The sequence below is a fragment of the Ovis aries genome, chromosome 2, assembly GCF_016772045.2.
Source record: "Ovis aries strain OAR_USU_Benz2616 breed Rambouillet chromosome 2, ARS-UI_Ramb_v3.0, whole genome shotgun sequence".
Taxonomy (NCBI): domain Eukaryota; kingdom Metazoa; phylum Chordata; class Mammalia; order Artiodactyla; family Bovidae; genus Ovis; species Ovis aries.
Genome location: NC_056055.1, coordinates 161,725,577 through 161,744,665, shown reverse-complemented (window position 1 = coordinate 161,744,665; position 19,089 = coordinate 161,725,577).

Below are 19,089 nucleotides of genomic sequence, written 5' to 3'. Positions count from 1 at the left end.
AGTAGCTCACTTCATCTATTTATATATTTTTATTTTTTTAACTGAATTTTTCCAAAAGATTAGTAATATCAGATGTGGAATTGAACAGATTGGGTATACTGTATTTTGGTAGATATAATGGGAAAGGTATACTTTAGAGGAGGAAAAGGGTTATCTGGCTATAGAGAAATATTTAGAGGAGAAATCTCTTGCCCCACTCTTGCATCTTTAAGGGTTTGAAAAGGTAAGTTTTTTGTTCAAGATAAGGGTAGAGAAAATCCAGCTAAACTTGCTTTTTGTTTGGGATCTGAATGGCATTTCATCAACCATTTGGAATTTAATTGCTAAAGCATAAATAAATTTCTCAAGCCCCTTATTCTCTTTATAATAGCCCTTTCTCATTTGTGTGCTATTCTTCATTTGCCTGAAAAGCAAATTAAGGCTTTCTAGTAGCTATCCACAAATGCAGAGCAACTTCTTAGGTCTGGCTTTTTTAATTATTTTCATTTGTGATTTCAGAATTTATGTTGAGAATATACTTCAGAAATTAGCCAAAGATGCAAAGATAGCTGGCATGCCTATTACTTAAGAAAACGTGATTAAGTTCAAACTCTTCTTCACAAATCTAATGACCTTTAGTGAAGACAAATGCATATTCAGTTCAGATCAGTCGCTCAGTCGTGTCTGACTCTTTGCAACCCCATGAACTGCAGCACACCAGGCCTCCCTGTCCATTACCAACTCCCAGAGTCCATCCAAACCCATGTCCATCGAATCAGTAATGCCATCCAACCATCTCATCCTCTGTCATCCCCTTCTCCTGCCCTCAATCTTTCCCAGCATCAGGGTCTTTTCCAAAGAGTCAGCTCTTCTCATCAGATGGCCAAAGTGTTGGCGTTTCAGCTTCAACACCAGTCCTTTCGATGAACACCCAGGAGTGATCTGCTTTAGTATGGACTGGTTGGATCTCCTTTCAGTCCAAGGAACTCTCAAGAGTCTCCTCCAACACAGCAGTTCAAAAGCATCAATTCTTCAGCACTCAGCTTTCTTTATATTCCAACTCTCACATCCATACATGACCACAGGAAAAACCCTAGCCTTGACTAGATGGGATCTTTGTTGCCAAAGTAATGTCTCTGATTTTTAATATGCTGTCTAGATTGGTGATAACTTTCCTTCCAAGGAGTAAGCATCTTTTAATTTCATGGCTGTAATCACCATCTGCAGTGATTTTGGAGCCCAGAAAAATAAACTCAGCTACTGTTTCCACTGTTTCCCCATCTATTTCCCATGAAATGATGGAACCAGATGCCATGATCTTAGTTTCCTGAATGTTAAGCTTTAAGCCAACGTTTTCACTCTCCTCTTTCACTTTCATCAAGAGACTCTTTAGTTCTACTTCACTTTCTGCCATAAGGGGGGTATCATTTACATATTTGAGATTATTGATATTTCTCTTAGCGATCTTGATTCCAGCTTGTGCTTCCAGCCCATCGTTTCTCATGATGTACTCTGCATATAAGTTAAATAAGCAGGGTGACAATAAACAGCCTTGACGTACTCCTTTTCCGATTTGGCACCACTCTGTTGTTCCATGTCCAGTTCTAACTGTTGCTTCCTGACCTGCATACAGGTTTCTCAGGAGGCAGGTCAGGTGTTCTGGTATTCCCATCTCTTTAAGAATTTTCCACAGTTTATTGTGATCCACACAGTCAAAGGCTTTTTCGATGATCCGGTGGATATTGGCAATTTGATCTTTGGTTCCTCTGCCTTTCCTAAAACCAGCTTGAACATCAGGAAGTTCACGGTTCATGTATTGTTGAAGCCTGGCTTGGAGAATTTTAAGCGTCACTTTACTAGTGTGTGAGATGAGTGCAATTGTGCGGTAGTTTGAGCATTCTTTGGCATTGCCTTTCTTTGGGATTGGAATGAAAACTGACCTTTTCCAGTCCTGTGGCCCCTGCTGAGTTTTCCAAATTTGCTGGCATATTGAGTGCAGCACTTTCACAGCGTCATCTTTCAGGATTTGAAATAGCTCAACTGGAATTCCATTACCTTCACTAGCTTTTTTTGTAGTGATGCTTCCTCAGGCCCATTTGACTTCAGATTCCAGGATGTCTGGCTCTAGGTGAGTGATCACACCATCGTGATTATCTGGGTTGTGACGATCTGTTTTGTACATTTTCTTGAAGAGATCTCTGGTCTTTCCCATTCTATTGTTTTCCTCTATTTCTTTGCATTGATCGCCGAGGAAGGCTTTCTTATCTCTCCTTGCCAGTCTCTGGAACTCTGCATTCAAATGAGTATATCTTTCCTTTTCTCCTTTGCTTTCCACTTCTCTTCTTTTCACAGCTATTTGTAAGGCGTCCTCAGACAGCCATTTTGCTTTTTTGCGTTTCTTGTTCTTGGGATGGTCTTGATTCCTGTCTCCTCTACAATGTCATGAACCTCTGTCCATAGTTCATCAGGCACTCTGTCTATCAGATTTAGTCCCTTAAATCTATTTCTCACTTCCACTGTATAATCATAAGGGATTTGATTTAGGTCATACCTGAATGGTCTAGTGGTTTTCCCTACTTTCCCCAATTTAAGTCTGAATTTGGCAATAAGGAGTTCATGATCTGAGCCACAGTCAGCTCCTGGTCTTGTTTTTGCTGACTATATAGAGCTTCTCCATCTTTGGCTGCAAAGAATACAATCAATCTGATTTCAGTGTTGGCCATCTTGTGATGTCCATGTGTAGACTCTTCTCTTGTGTTGTTAGAAGAGGGTGTTTTCTATGACCAGTGTGTTCTCTTGGCAGAACTCTATTAGCCTTTTCCCTGCTTCATTCTGTACTCCAAGGCCAAATTTGCCTATTACTCCAAGTGTTTCTTGACTTCCTACTTTTGCATTCCAGTCCCCTATAATGAAAAGGATATATAAGAAATAAAAGAAATATATGTTAGAAATTTACATAAACATGACAGAATATTATCTGGTAATCATGATATATCTAAGACAATTAAAAATACTAAAATCTTTATATTGATCACTGACCAGAGTGCTATTTTCTAGAATAGAGCTTTATAGCATAGCTAGAATGACAAGACAAGGATCTTTTCTTCCTGATGGGGAGAGTTCAATCAATATGTGTAGTGAGTGACAGAAGGAAAGCCTAAATATAGTAGGAAGAAGATCATTAATGAGAGGATAGTTCTTAATATTCCTCAAGTATCTAGAAAGGAACCATCGATGGTAGTCAATCATTCTACATTTGAGTAGAGCATGCTGCAGAAACAGAGACTTAGTATAATCATGGGACAGCTTCTTGTATGTGAAAATGTGTGAGCATTGTGAAATCTCATCAAAAGACATGCTTGAGTAGAATGACAAATATCCTGTATCTCATGGAGAAATTTAAAATAAAAGATTTAAAATTCTGTCTATTCCTATAAACCAGGGATTACCTAGAGAATCAAGGATTAATATCATTATTTAATAGAGAATTCTAAACCATTAGGCTCCCATCTAGTTTTGATAAATTAGTGAATATCAATATTCTAAAGAAAATATCAGTGTGGTAAAGAAGCATAATCATTTAATAATAAGATACATAAAGTATCAATCTTCAGTTCAGCTCAGTTCAGTCCCTCAGTTGTGTCCGACTCTTTGCAACGCCATGAATTGCAGCATGCCAGGCCTCCCTGTCCATCACCAACTCCCAGAGTTCACTCAAACTCACGTCCATCAAGGCAGTGATGCCAACAAGCCATCTCATCCTCTGTCATCCCCTTCTCCTCCTGCCCCCAATCCCTCCCAGCATCAGAGTCTTTCCCAATGAGTCAACTCTTCGCATGAGGTGGCCAAAGTACTGGAGTTTCAGCTTTAGCATCATTCCTTCCAAAGAACACCCAGGGCTGATCTTCTTTAGAATGGACTGGTTGGATGTCCTTGCAGTCCAAGGGACTCTCAAGAGTCTTCTCCAACACCACCGTTCAAAAGCATCAATTCTTCGGCACTCAGCTTTCTTCACAGTCCAACTCTCACATCCATACATGACTACTGGAAAAACCACAGCCTTGACTAGTCGGACCTTTGTTGGCAAAGTAATTTCTCTGCTTTTGAATATGCTATCTAGGTTGGTCATAACTTTCCTTTCAAGGAGTAAGCGTCTTAATTTCATGGCTGCAGTCACCATCTGCAGTGATTTTGGAGCCCCCCCCCAAAAAAAAGTCTGACACTGTTTCCACTGTTTCCCCATCCACTTCCCATGAAGTGATGGGACCAGATGCCATGATCTTCGTTTTCTGAATGTTGAGCTTGAAGCCAACTTTTTCACTCTCGTCTTTCACTTTCATCAAGAGGCTCTTTAGTTCCTCTTCACTTTCTGCCATAAGGGTGGTGTCATCTGCATATCTGAGGTTATTGATATTTCTCCCAGCAATCTTGATTCCAGCTTGTGCTTCTTCCAGCCCAGCGTTTCGCATGATGTACTCTGCATTGAAGTTAAATAAGCAGGGTGACAATATACAGCCTTGACGTACTCCTTTTCCTATGTGGAACCACTCTGTTGTTCCATGTCCAGTTCTAACTGTTGCTTCCTGACCTGCATATAGGTTTCTCAAGAGGCAGGTCAAATTTGCTGCTGCTGCTGTCGCTTCAGTCATGTCCGACTATGTGCGACCCCATAGACGGCAGCCCACCGGGCTCCCCCGTCCCTGGGATTCTCCAGGCAAGAACACTGGAGTGGGTTGCCATTTCCTTCTCCAATGCATGAAAGTGAAAAGTGAAAGTGAAGTCGCTCAGTCATGTCTGACTCCTAGTGACCCCATGGACTGTAGCCTACCAGGCTCCTCTGTCCATGGGATTTTCCAGGCAAGAGTACTGGAGTCGGATGCCATTGCCTTCCCCAAGGTCAATCTTAAGTATCCACAAATTCTGACTCTATATCTGAATCTACTCATAGGAAAAATAATGACATTTGACTTCCAGCTTCAAGAGTTGTACAGATGACAAGAAAATATATGTGAAAGCAATATAAGAACTATAGAGCATTGCAGATATACAGACTTCTGTTATTAGTATAAACAGTAATTTTAAAAACAAATCATTCTTATATCTCAATGGCACATATGTAAATCTCTTAACTCTGAAAATTAAACCTTTTACTCTTTGCATAAAACTCTGCAAGGGAACCTATATCTAAGAATTAAAGATGGGCCTGAGGTTAACCATTTATTTTCATTTATTTTGAAAGTATTTTATGAGAGTATACATTCATACAATAAAGTTCACAAAGTGTATTGCTCAAAGAATATTTAGTATTTTTAGTATTATAAGTGAATACACCAATGTAACCACCATCAAAGGCAAGATATAGAACATTATCAACATCCTAGAATATTCCTTCATGGCTCATTCCAGTAAACTGAATTTAATTACTGTTGATTTGTTTTAATTGTTTTAGAAGTTCATATAAATGAAATAATACAGTATGTATTATTTGTGTCTGGCTTCTTTGCCTTAACCTTATTTCTGTGATAGTCATAGCTGTTGTTGCATGAAACAGTTGTTCATTATTTTTATTGCTGTATGTTATTTCACTTTAAGAATATACCAAAACAGAATCCCTTTTGGAATGGCACTCTGAAAATCTCCTCTCCTATAAAAACAATGAGAACACTACTAACAATTGTTGAAATAAAAATTTTCATACCTCTGGAAATAAACCAAAGATTTGAAACGATCTGAAGAGAAATTCATTCAAGAAAAACTATTTAATTGTATAAATACAGTGAGCTTTGTGACATTTTAACTTGCTTTATTTTGATTCCCTCTCCCCAGGTCCATGGTAACCTTGAAAATAAGCAGCCTCACACCATAGTAGCTGTGAAAAGCACCCTAGTAGACACTGAAGGGGCCAAATGGATTTGGAGATCCCCAGAAGTCCTGTCAATTGTTATAATTCGACCTGTCTGAAAACTTCCTGGAAAAGGCCCATTCACGAGACTTGTCTTTAGTTTACTTAACCCAGAGTTTGCTCAGTCACTGAGGAGAGCTCTGTCCCCAGGGCACTTCAAAGACATTCAGCAGCAGTTGTTTAACATTACAGTTGTTTAAAACAGAGATACCATTTGAGACAAGTAAGAGGCTTGCCAAAAATCTTTAAAGGGAACTCTGGAAAACAGATGTCTATAGTGGGCTTTGAAAAGTTCCAGCGTATTCCTGGGGGACCTAGAAGGCCACATGCATATACAAGGCTGTGTGTATGCCTCAGAAAAACCACAGAAGACCCTATTCTCTCACCTCTAGCACAACCCAAGAGTCTGTGCAAACAGAGTGTGAATCCTAAGGCAGAAATAGAATGCCAGAGCACTGACGGCATGCCTCAACACAAACACACACAAAGCCTCTTGAAAAAATCGCCTCAAAAGAACTGACTCAACTTTGTTCCTTTTTATAGCTGAGTAATATTCCATTGTATGCATGTACCGCAACCTCTTTATCCATTCATCTGTCAGCGGACATCTAGGTTGCTTCCATGACCTAGCTGTTGTAAATAGTTCTGCAGTGAACACTGGAGTACATGTGTCTTTTTGAATTATGGTTTTCTCAGGGTATATGCCCAGTAGTGGGATTGCTGTCATATGGTAGTTTTATCCCTAGTTTTTAGAGAATCTCCGTACTGTTACTTCACCCCTTGAGACAGACAAATCATAATCAAATTGTCAAAAGATAAAGTAAAAATGTACTTTTGTTTGGAATGCTTTTATTCCCCTATATGAATTAAAACATATACACACAGATTATAAAATCATATTGATGGACTTAGTATATAAAAATATAATTTGTATGACAATTACAGCACAAAAGTTGGGGTGAGAAAATGAGCTGCAGTGGAGCAGAGTTTTTGTACATTATTGAAATTAAGTTAGTATTAATCTGAAGTAGATGGGTTTAAGTTAGTATGTTAATAGTAATGCCCATGGCAACCATTAAAACACTGAAATAACAGAAAAAAACAACAAGGGAATTAAAGTAATACAGTAGAAAACATCTAACCCAAAGACTGCAGAAAGGGAAAAAAGACATGACACAGAACACAAATAACAAAATGGTAAATATAAATCCTACCTTACTGGTAATTACATTAAATGTGAGTGAATTAAGCATTTGAAGCAAGACAACTATTGGAAAAATGGATTTTAAAAAAACAATCCAACTTTATGTTGTCTATAAAGGACATATGTTTGATTCAAAGAACAAAGAGGTTGAAAATAAAAGAATAGGAAAACAATCTCTTTGGTTACAGTAATCAAAGAGATCTGGTAACCAAAAGAGACCTAGAGTGGTATACTGTTATGAGACAAAACAGATTTTAAGACAAAAATGGTTACTAGAAACAAAGAAGGACATTTTATAATAATAAATGGATCAATCCCTCATAATGATGTAACAATTTTAAATATATATACACCTTGCAGCAGAGCTCCAAAATACATAAAGCAAAGCCTATGGAATTTAAGAAAGAAATTGACAATTCAAAAACAATAGTTTGAGACATCAATACCCTACCTTTAATAATGGATAGAACAGAAAGAGAGAAGAACAACAAGAAAATTGAGAAGTGCAATGGTGGTATAAGACAACTAGACTTAAATACATCCATGGAATGCTCTATCCAGCAACAGCAAAATTCACATTCTTCTCAAGTGCATATGGAATAATTCTCGAGGGTAGACCATATGTTAGGCCATAAAACAAGCCACAATAAAGTTAAAATGATTGAAATAATAGAATATATGTTCTTTGGACATAGTGTAATAATATTAAAAATCAATAAAGGAAATTTGAGAAGCTCACAAATATGTGAAAATTAAATAACATACTCCTAAATAATAAATAGACTTTAAAAGTCACAAGGAAAAGTAGAATATATTTTGAGATGAATGAAAATGAAAACACAACTTACTAAAACTTATGCAGAGAAAGAAGTGCTCAGGGAAAAATTTATAGTTATAAATTCCTAGATAAAAGAGAAGAAATTTCTCAAATAAATTATCAAATCTTCCACCATAACAAACTAGAAAAAGTAGAGCAAACTAAATCCAGAACAAGCAAAAAGGGAAAACAAAGATTAGAGAGGAAATAAATAAAATAAGGAATGTAAAAATAGAGAAAAGCAGCCAAACTAAAACTTGAGTATTTGAAAATATCAACAAATTGTCAATCCTCTGGATTGATCGAGAAAATTAAAGAACTGAGAAAGAAGACTCAAATTACTAAAATTAGAAATGAAAAATGGGCCGTTTATACTGATCTTACAGATATAGGAATTATAATGGAACACTATGAACATTGTATGCCAACAAATTAGGTAACCAACATGAAATGGACAAGGTACAAAAAGACACAAACTACTGAAATTTTTCTTTTTATCTCTATAACATCATTGTTCACATATTTAAGACTTTATTATTAGGTGAGGTATATTAAAATTTGTTTTTTTAAAAAATAAATGTATAATCTTGATCCCTTTGTGATTATGAAGCACTCATTTTCTTCTCTAGTATTACTTTTTGCCCTAGAATTTGCTTTACCTGATATGAGTATAGTTTTACATTGTTTTATTTTGGTTATTATTTCATGTTATTTTTTCATAGCGATTACTTTATACATTTAAGAGTCCTTATATTTAAGGTGTACCTCTTATAAGCAACGTACAGTTGGCTGTTTTCTGTCCACTTTGACCATCTTTTTCATTTAATGGGAGTGTTAATCCAACTAAGTATAATTTTTGCTGTATTTAGATTTAAATCTACCTTCTTACTGTATGTTTCATATTGTACCATCTTCTTTTAGATTAATCAAATGTTTATTATTCCATTTGCCACATTTATTAGATTGTTGGGCTTCCCTGTAACTCAGATGATAAAGAATCTGCCTGTAATGCAGGAGGCCCAGGTTTGATCCCCAGTTTGGGAAGATTCCCTGGAGAAGGGAATGGCTACTCACTCCAGTATTCCTGCCTGGAGAATTCCATGGACGAGGAGCCTGGCAGGCTACAATCCATGGGGCCACAAAGAGTTGTACACAACTGAGTGACTAACACTTTCACTTTCACTTTTCATTTGATCATTAGTGATATATTTGTTATTTTATTGGTTATCATAAATAAGAAATTTCAACATTCATCCTTGGCTTGTTACAATCTACCTTGAAATAGTCTTACACTTCTTGGATAACGCTTTTAGTGTTGCCATTTATTTTCATTCTGCATATATTTTAAATATTTTAAATTACATAATATATTACTACTATTATTTGTATAGATTTACTAATGTACCCTTCCCTGTGTTCTTAATCTTTTCCTGCAGTTCCATGCATAAACCTGAAAAAAATTTTTTTAGACTTTCTTCTACAATAGATCTAGTAGCAACAAATTCTCCCTTCTTTTGTTTATCTGAAAATATATTTATTTCACATTCCCTTCTGAGGCTATTTTATGAGTATAGAATTTTGAGTTGGCATTATGTTCTTTCAGAACTTTAAAGATGCCATTCATTAAGATAACTTTAAAGATGTCTTCTGGATTCCATTGTTTCTGTCAGAGAAGCTGGACTTAAATCTTATTTTTGCTCCTTTGAAAGTAATGTATATATTTTTTTCCTCTGACTACTTTCGACATTTATATTTATCATTGTTTTTCAGATGTTTGATTATGATGCTCTGGGTATAGTTTCTTTGTATTTCTCCTGTGGTGTTATGGGGCTTCTTGAACTTAAGACTTCCTGTCTTCCATGAGTTTTATAAAAGTAGTTGCCAACAGTATTTGAAATGTTGCTTTTGTTCAATTCATGCTCTCCTATCAGTGTATCAGACTCTTAAACTCTGTTCCACATAGCTCTTATTCTCCTGTATTTTCCACTTCTTTCAGTCTCTATCAGTAAATTTAAATATTTTGGACACCTTTCTCTGTTAGGTTCACTCTTCTTTTCTCTGATGTGCCTAATCCATTGTAAACTCATCTTTTAATTTTAGTTCTTATAACTTCTTGTTCTAGCGTTTCCATTTGGTCCTGTTTTTTACACACTTGCTAAGCTTTAAATTGAATGCTGAACATTGTGTGTGAAAAACTGCAAAGACTCTACATGAAGGTACCTTTTTCCAGAAAGGATTTAATATGTCATAGTCATGTAATGTATGGACTTATTACATCCTTCCAACTGAGACTGGATTTTAGACTTTTTAGCCTCATCAACTTCCAGTTTGTTCTAACTCTTAAAGCATAGCCTTTAATTTTTAAGAGGTAGACTTCTTGCTTTACTTATGAAATCCTGAAGTATTTACTTTGGTTCTTGCATCTTGATGGTGTCTAAATTTTCATCTTTTTCACTTAAGCTCTCCAAGACTGCCAAAAATCTCAGCTCACTCTTTTATCTCTAAGCTTTACTTTACACTTAGTTTCTCCACATTTTACCCTGCACGGTTTAGGAGGCAGCACATTCTGTAAGAGGAAATTGCACAGAAGTCTGGGCTTCCTCCTCTGTGGTTTTCTTAACTTCTGGATCTTAGTCTTTCAAGTCCTAATCACATTGTTAGACTCAAACTTTAACATCTGTCTCCCTACCCCAGTGAGACTGCCGTTAAGTCCAGGCTGACACTTTCTTAGCCTCTATTACTGATGCCACAAATCTACAAATACATAAGTGAAATTTTGAGGTGAATGTGAAGCTCATTCATTATAGTTTTCTCCGCTCTGGGATCTTGGTTCCCCCAGTTCAGTTTAGTTCCCTGTCCATCACCAACTCCCGGAGCTTATTCAAACTCATGTCCGTTGAGTCAGTGATGCCATCCAACCACCTCATCCTCTGTCGTCCCCTTCTCCTCCCACCTTCAATCTTCCCCAGCATCAGGGTCTTTTCCAATGAGTCAGTTCTTCACATCTGGTACCCAAAGTATTGGAGATTCAGCTTCAGCATCAGTCTTTCCAATGAATATTCAGGACTGATTTCCTTTAGGATGAACTGGTTGGATCTCCTTGTAGTCCAAGGGACTCTCAAGAGTCTTCTCCAACACCACAGTTCAAAAGCATCAATTCTTCGGCACTCAGCTTTCTTTATAGTTCAATTCTCACATCCACACATGACCGCTGGGAAAACCATAGCCTTGACTAGACTGAAAACCATAGCTTTGATTAGGTTCCTGCAGTACTGGCCTCCTTAGTTCCTGTTTAGTGACTTCATACAATTGCTCTACATATTTTTAAATAGTTATTCTCAATAGGAGAGTTAAAGTAGTATAAGCTCTTCTATCATAGCCAGAAGTGGAAGTTGAGCCACTTACTTTCAATCTGCAATTTTCCTTAATCTCTACTTTCAGCATAGTCTTCTCAGTTGTGGTTTTAAAACTGCAAAGTTAAAATTGAGTCAGACAAATTGTTTACCTGGTGGACTTGAAATAAGAAAATAAGTCAGGAAACCATCTATTCAAATATTAGATAAAATTTGTACAATTGCTGTTTTTCTATGATTAGCCTAAAACACAAAGGGAAAATGGATTCCTGAGTTATGTAGGTATTTATCTAATACTGCAAATTCTCTGTTCAGTGTATCCCAGGACTAATGTCAGTATTGAAAAACAAAAACAAAACATCTTTTTGGTTTTAAAGTACAAAATGTAGTGCCTTTTTATAACATATATTTTTCATTACTTTTTGGATGTATAACATATATATATATACTCCTTACAAAAAGGTGAGAATACCGGTATTCTCAAAGTCTTATTTATTTATTTTTTAAATGAGAGAAGTAGGTCTCTCTACTATGTACCATAGGCCTTCTGGATGGGACATGCTCCATTTAGAGCTCTGTTTCCTGCTTGGAGGGACAATTAAAATGCTTGCTACTTGAGAAACATTATGGCTCATTGGACTAAGCTTTGAGTCAGTCATTTGGAGTTATAATCCTGCTTCTGCTACTGATTCAATTTGTGCCCCCGGGCAAGCTATTTAACCTTTGTATTTGTTCACCTGAAAAATGAGATAAAATTATCACTTATTTGCAAGAGTAGCTAGTAATAACTGATTTTGAATGTGAAAAAATGCATGTAACATATTTTGACCAGTTAAGATTACTACAACATTCCTACAATTGTTTCCCCTGAAGCCTCAGTAGTGCTTTGATTAAAATTTTTCTGATCTAAGTTAAAATGAAGCACAATAAAGTGCAGTTAAGTGTTTTGCTTAATTTGCATGCTTAAACAGGTAGGAAAATCCCATATAGTTTAGCCTGAGAAAACAAAAATATTTTAAAAATAGAGAAAAAAAATGATCTTTCTTTTCTCCACTGTTTTTTTTAAATTGTAAAAGGTATTATATATTATACACATGTACTATTCCCTATTGCCAATTGCAAAAATTCACATTTATACACAATAATAACAATAAACTCACATCTATTATTTTCCTTTTCCTATTCATAATTTTTTAGAAATGGAGTTTTAATAATAATTATTCTTAATTTTTATGATAATTTTATCTCAGCACAGACTGTTTTAAATGCTCTCACCATATTATAGAAGGGAAATGTTCAAATCACACATTTGCCTGGAACTTCATCTTACTTTGCAGTGAATGCTTTTGAGAAACTATGAAGACTGAATGTTTTGTATACAGAGAAAGTTAAAATAAACTTATACTTTGGAAAAGTGCCATTGAAAGGAAAACTTAAAAAATGCTTTAAAATATTTAATAAATTATCCTTAATTTATTTGATAAATGAATTTAATTTAAAATAGAAAACAATAAATTCTCTCTCTTTACTATATGCCTCCATTTACCTACTTCTAATATATTTGTAATTTCTCTGAGACTTAGGTTTTTTTCTTATCTATGAGATGGTAGTATTACCAAGGCTTCTTACTTACTTCACAAAGTTGTAATGAAAATTAAGTAAGAATGTATATGATATTCTTTAAAAATAATTTATTTTGTTAAGATAATGTTGAGGAATGCTGTCATTGAACAGGTCCAAGTAACATCTTGGTATTCTCAAAGTCTTAATGTTTTTCGGTTCAGCTGAGTCACTCAGTTGTGTCTGACTCTTTGCAACCCCATGGACTGCAGTATGCCAGGGTCCCCTGTCCATCACCAACTCCCAGAGCTTGCTCAAACTCATGTCCATAGAGTCGGTGATGTCATCCAAACATCATATCCTCTGTCATCCCCTTCTCCTCCTCCCTTCAATCTTTCCCAGCATCAGCGTCTTTTCCAAAGAGTCAGTTCTTCACATCTGGTACCCAAAGTATTGGAGTTTCAGCTTCAGCATCAGTCTTTCCAATGAATATTCAGGACTGATTTCCTTTAGGATGGACTGGTTGAATCTCCTTGCAGTCCAAGGGACTATCAAGAGTCTTCCCCAACACTGCAGTTCAAAAGTGTCAATTGTTCAGTGCTCAACTTTCCTGGGTTCCCTTACCCTACTGCTCTCCACCGGGTGCCCTTTCCCAATAAAATCTCTTGCTTTGACAGCACATGTGTCTCCATGGACAATTCATTTCCGAGTGTTAAACAAGAGCCCAATTTCGGGCCCTGGAAGGGGTTCCCCTTCCTGCAACAAATGGTGACTTTGGTGGGACTCTTCTCCACTGAGACTGACATCCTGACCACTCGGGGTACTCAGGGGCCAGCTTGTCTGCCAAGCTACCAGACCCAACTGGGACCATTTTGTCCCTGGTCTCCTGTTGATGCGGACAACTGGCCTGAGTGCCCTGACTGGTAAGGAATAAGAGACTTTATTGACCTCTCTCCCCTCCCCTCTCTCTTTCCTCTCCTTAACCCTTCCTATCCTTCCCTGTTTTTCTAGTTCTTCGGTCCTGGACGCAGGAATCTGGTCGAAGGGCCTCAACCTGAGCTGAGGATAGGAGACTGATCACCTCCTCTTGGCAGAGAACTCGAATTCTGGTTCTGGTCTGGTCTGATTTTTGGTAGGGCCGAGTTCCAGTCCTCCCTTCTCTGGAGGCCCAGGGTAAAGTCCCACAACGCCTGGGTATCTGCAGGTGGCAGGAGACGTCTGTAAGGCCATCCCTTTTGCCCCCCTCTCCTGCCTCCTCCCCCTTCTTCTTTCAACCTGGCTTCCTTTCCTCCCTTTGAAATCTTTAAAGCTGTTAGTACTTGGATCTGAAGTTCTGTGTCTCTATAGGAGGTTTTCTGAGAGACTGTATTCTTGTATTTAAGGGCTTCCCTGGTGGCTCAGACGGTAAAGCATCTACCTACAATGTGGGAGACCCGGGTTCAGTCCCTGGGTTGGGAAGATCCTCTGGAGAAGAAAATGGCAACCGACTCCAGTACTCTTGCCTGGAAAATCCCATAGGCAGAGGAGCCTGGTAGGCTACAGTCTATGGGGTCAAGAAGAGTCGAACATGACTGAGCGACTTTACTTTCACTTTCAGCTTTCTTTATAGTCCAACTCTCACATCCATACATGACTACTGGAAAAACCATAGCTTTCACTAGGCGGACCTTTGTCATTAATGTCTCTGCTTTTTAATATGCTGTCTAGGTTGGTCATAGCTTTTCTTCCAAGGAGCAAGCATCTTTTAATTTCATGGCTGCAGCCACTATCTGCAGTGATTTTGGGGCCCAAGAAAATACAGTTTGTCACTATTTCCACTGTTTCCCCATCTATTTGCCATGAAATGATGGGACTGGATACCATGATCTTCCTTTTTTTTGAATGCTGAGTTTTAGGCCAGCTTTTTCACTCTCCTCTTTCATTTTCATCAAGAGGCTCTTTAGTTCTTCTTCACTTTCTGCCATAAGGGTGGTGTCATCAGAGTATCTGAGGTTATTGATATTTCTCCTGGCAATCTTTGTTCCAGCTTGTGCTTCAACCAGCCTGGCATTTCTCATGATGTACCCTGCATATAAAGTAAATAAGCAGGGTGACAATATACAGCTTTGACGTACTCTTTTCCTAATTTGGAACCAGCCTGTTGCTCCATGACTGGTTCTAACTGTTGCTTCTTGACCTGCATATAGATTTCTATGAGATAAAAATGAAAACTGACCTTTTCCAGTCCCGTGGCTACTGCTGAGTTTCCCAAATTTCCTGGCATATTGAGACAGCACTTTAACAGCATCATCTTTTACTTACCAGCATAATCTTTGTCACCATTCTAGGTGCTTTCAACATATCCTTAGACTATCAGTTCAGTTCAGTTCAGTTCAGCTGCTCGATCGTGTCTGACTCTTTGCAACCCCATGGACTGCAGCACACCAGGCTTCCCTGTCCATCACCAGCTCCCAGAGCTTATTCAAACTCACGTCCATTGAGTCAGTGATGCCATCCAACCATCTCATCCTCTGTCATTCCCTTCTCCGCCTGCCTTCAATCTTTCCCAGCATCAGGGTCTTTTCCAATGAGTCAGTTCTTCACATCTGGTACCCAAAGTATTGGAGTTTCAGCTTCAGCATCAGTCCTTCCAATGAATATTCAGGACTGATTTCCTTTAGGATGGACTGGTTGAATCTCCTTGCAGTCCAAGGGACTCTCAAGAGTCTTCTCCAACACCACAGTTCAAAACTATCAATTCTTCGGTGCTCAGCTTTCTTTATAGTCCAACTCTCACATCCATACATGACTACTGGAAAAACTATAGCTTTGACTAGACCAACCTTTGTTGGTAAAGTAATGTCTCTGCTTTTTAATATGCTGTCTAGGTTGGTCATAGCTTTTCTTCCAAGGAACAAGTGTCTTTTAATTTCATGGCTGTAGTTACTATCTGCAGTGATTTTGGAGCCCCCCAAATAGTCTCTCACTCTTTCCATTGTGTCCCCATCTATTTGCCATGAAATGATGGGACCAGATGCCATGATCTTAGTTTTCTGAATGTTGAGTTTTAAGCCAACTTTTCCACTCTCCTCTTTCACTTTCATCAGGAGGTTCTTTAGTTTTTCTTCGCTTTCCTCCATGAGGGTGATGTCATCTGCATATCTGAGGTTACTGAGCTATCCTTCTAGCTCACTTGCTTAAATATCTGCCAGGAAGCAATAATTGCTCTGAGTGGTGTCAACCTATTGCTTCTTTCTATCCACAACAGCCTGTTCTAGACTATATGACTCAAATTCCATTATTCATTGTTCCAATGACTACCATAACAACTCACATAACTTCCTTGTTTCTCTCTTCCTTAAAATTGCTTACTTAAATCCAGCCATTGACGAACTCAATCATCTGCCTTTTCTGTGCCCGCCAATAATGATGTGTTCTGGGAAATAACTACACAGTTGGGCAGACTAGGGTCATAATAAACATGATCTCCAACCTCAAATGGGTGCTCAAGTTTGGCAATTTTACCCTAATACTTCTCTCTCTGACCTCAATTAGGATGATTTTGTAACTTTTCATCATGCCCCTTCCACTTTGAGTTGAAAACCGTGCTTTATATCAATATTTCAGGCAAGTTAGAGCTCTCAGTGGAGAATATCATTATCCTTCGGCATCCAGTTCTACAAGCTCACCTGTTTCTGCTTGCCCTTTCTTCTCCCTCCTGCCTCATTATGGCTTCTGCTGAAACCACTGTCAAGGGGAGCTATTCTCTCCATGATGCCACATCCAATGGCCCTTATCTTTTCACTCTTTAATTTACTTATGTCTTTCTAGATTTTAATACTATTACTATTTCCCTTTTACAAAACACTTTCATGTAAGACATCTCTGTCTTGGTTTTTTATCTCATCTCTATGGCTTTTTCATTACTTTTTCATTCCCTTTCCTGGCTTTTAATCTTCTACTTGCTAAATTTCTTTTTTCTGTCCAATCATTATTTAGAGCTCCTCATTCATTGCCATGGCCTTAAATACCATTTGAGTGCTGACAATTCCCAAACGTATATCTTCGAGATTGCATGTCCCTCCAAACTTCAGTTACCCACATCCAGTTTTTTATACTGCATCTCCATTTGTATGTCTCACAGCATTTCAATTTTAACACTTTTAAAATGGAAATCTTCCCCTATTAATGTCTCTATTCCCTTTCCTATAATGTATCTTTCCCCTTAAATCTTGCCCAAGGCAACAAGTGAAACGATTGCTGCTCATTTGCTGGAGATAAAAAGTAGGAGTCATCCAGTTCATTAGCAAATCCTGTTGATCTAAAATGCATCTTGAATCTGTCTACCCCTTTCCATAATAGTTCATGGTACCATAATCTGCTTAATATACATCATTCTAACTAGCTGCTTTCTTTGATAATCTCTTGCAACCTCTTCTCCATTTAAGAGCAAGAGTAATCTTTTAAACATAAACGAGACCATATAACTACCTTAATTAAAATCCTCCAATGGGAGAGACATGGAGCACAGACTTAAGGACCCTGGAGGTGAGAAGGAGAGAGTGAGATGTATGGAGACAGTAACATGGAAATTTACATTACCATATGTAAAACAGATACCCATGGGAATTTGCTATATGACTCTGGGAACTCAAGCTCTATAACAACCTAGAGGGGTAGAATGGGAGGGAGATAGAAGGGAGATTCAAGAGGGAGGGGACATATGTATACCTATGGCTGATTCACTTTGATATTTGGCAAAAACCAGCAAAATTCTGTAGAGCAATTTTCCTTCAATTAAAAAATAAATAATTAAAAAAAAATCTTCTAATGGCTCAATGCTTCGCTTTGAATAAACTCCAAGAACCTTATTTTGACCTATAAGATCTTGCAGTCTGGGGCCTGTTTCCCTCTCTCTCCTTTTTCATACACTCTTTTCACTGCCACAAGAGCCTTTTCAATTTCTTGAACATATTGTAGGTTTTGTACATGCTGTTCCTTCTTAACTAGCTCCTCTCATAGCTATCTCCTTTTCATCTTGTAGGTTTCAGTTTAAATGCCACTTCCTTAGTAAGTCCTTCCTGAATCATCCTCTTATATAAGAACTGTCTTCATATCTAATACTACCATTCGTGTCCTGTATCTCAATATCCTGTCAATTTTTATAAAGAATCCTTCCCATTTGACAATTACTGGCTTACTTGCTATTTTTCTGTTTTCTTTATGTTATTGTAAGCTCAGTGAGGGCAGATATTATAACCATTTCATTTATCATGATACAATCAACATCTCGCACAAGTCTTATATGTAATAATTACGTCAAATAAATGAATAAAGATGGACAATATAGTGAAAATGATTGGTTCTTATGTAGTCATGCATTATAGAATATTTTAGGACTATTTTAGAACTAAGCATCAAAGCCTTATTTAAATTTTAAGTATTTGTCAAAATGGAGGAAGGGCCGTGTATTTGAGAAAGTCTTGGGTTTATAGCCTATTCTCTATTTCAGTGCCTTTCAACTTGTATTTGCCAAATTTACAATCTATGGAGATTTTTTAAATAAAATGTAATAATGTTGAATTACTAAAAACATGAAATAAAAATAAAAATATGAGCCCTTTATTATTACCTTCTGCTGCTGCTGCTGCTGCTGCTGCTGCTAAGTTGCTTCAGTTGTGTCCGACTCTGTGTGACCCCATAGACGGCAGCCCACCAGGCTCCCCTGTCCCTGGGATTCTCCAGGCAAGAACACTGGAGTGGGTTGCCATTTCCTTCTCCAATGCATGAAAGTGCAGTTGCTCAGTCGTATCCGACTCTTCGTGATCGCATGGACTGCAGCCTACCAGGCTCCTCCGTCCATGGGATTTTCAGTTTCTACAAAATGTAAACAGTTGTTGTCAATGTCTATGTTAGTCTCATTGAGGATCAGTGACAGTTTGACATTAACACTTGTTTGAGAACTTTACTTTGAGTAGTTTTGTTTTACTTAAACTTGAATGACTTAAGTCGTTGCCATTGCTTTACATAGTTTATCTCAAAGCCTCAACTATTCTTTGTAATATGAATAATAGTTGAGAACTACTAGAAATAAAAGTTTAAAAAGTAAGCAATAAAAGAGTTGTAGCATTTATAAAATAGTCATAAAACTTAGAAATAAAATAGAAAACTGTTAGAAATAGGAGATAAAACTAAGTCCTCTGTCATGAATATAAATTGGAGAGTGTGGAAAAAATCACCCCTATATTTTAAACCTGTTCTATTTCCCACACATTTACTGGATTTTGACCAAGGT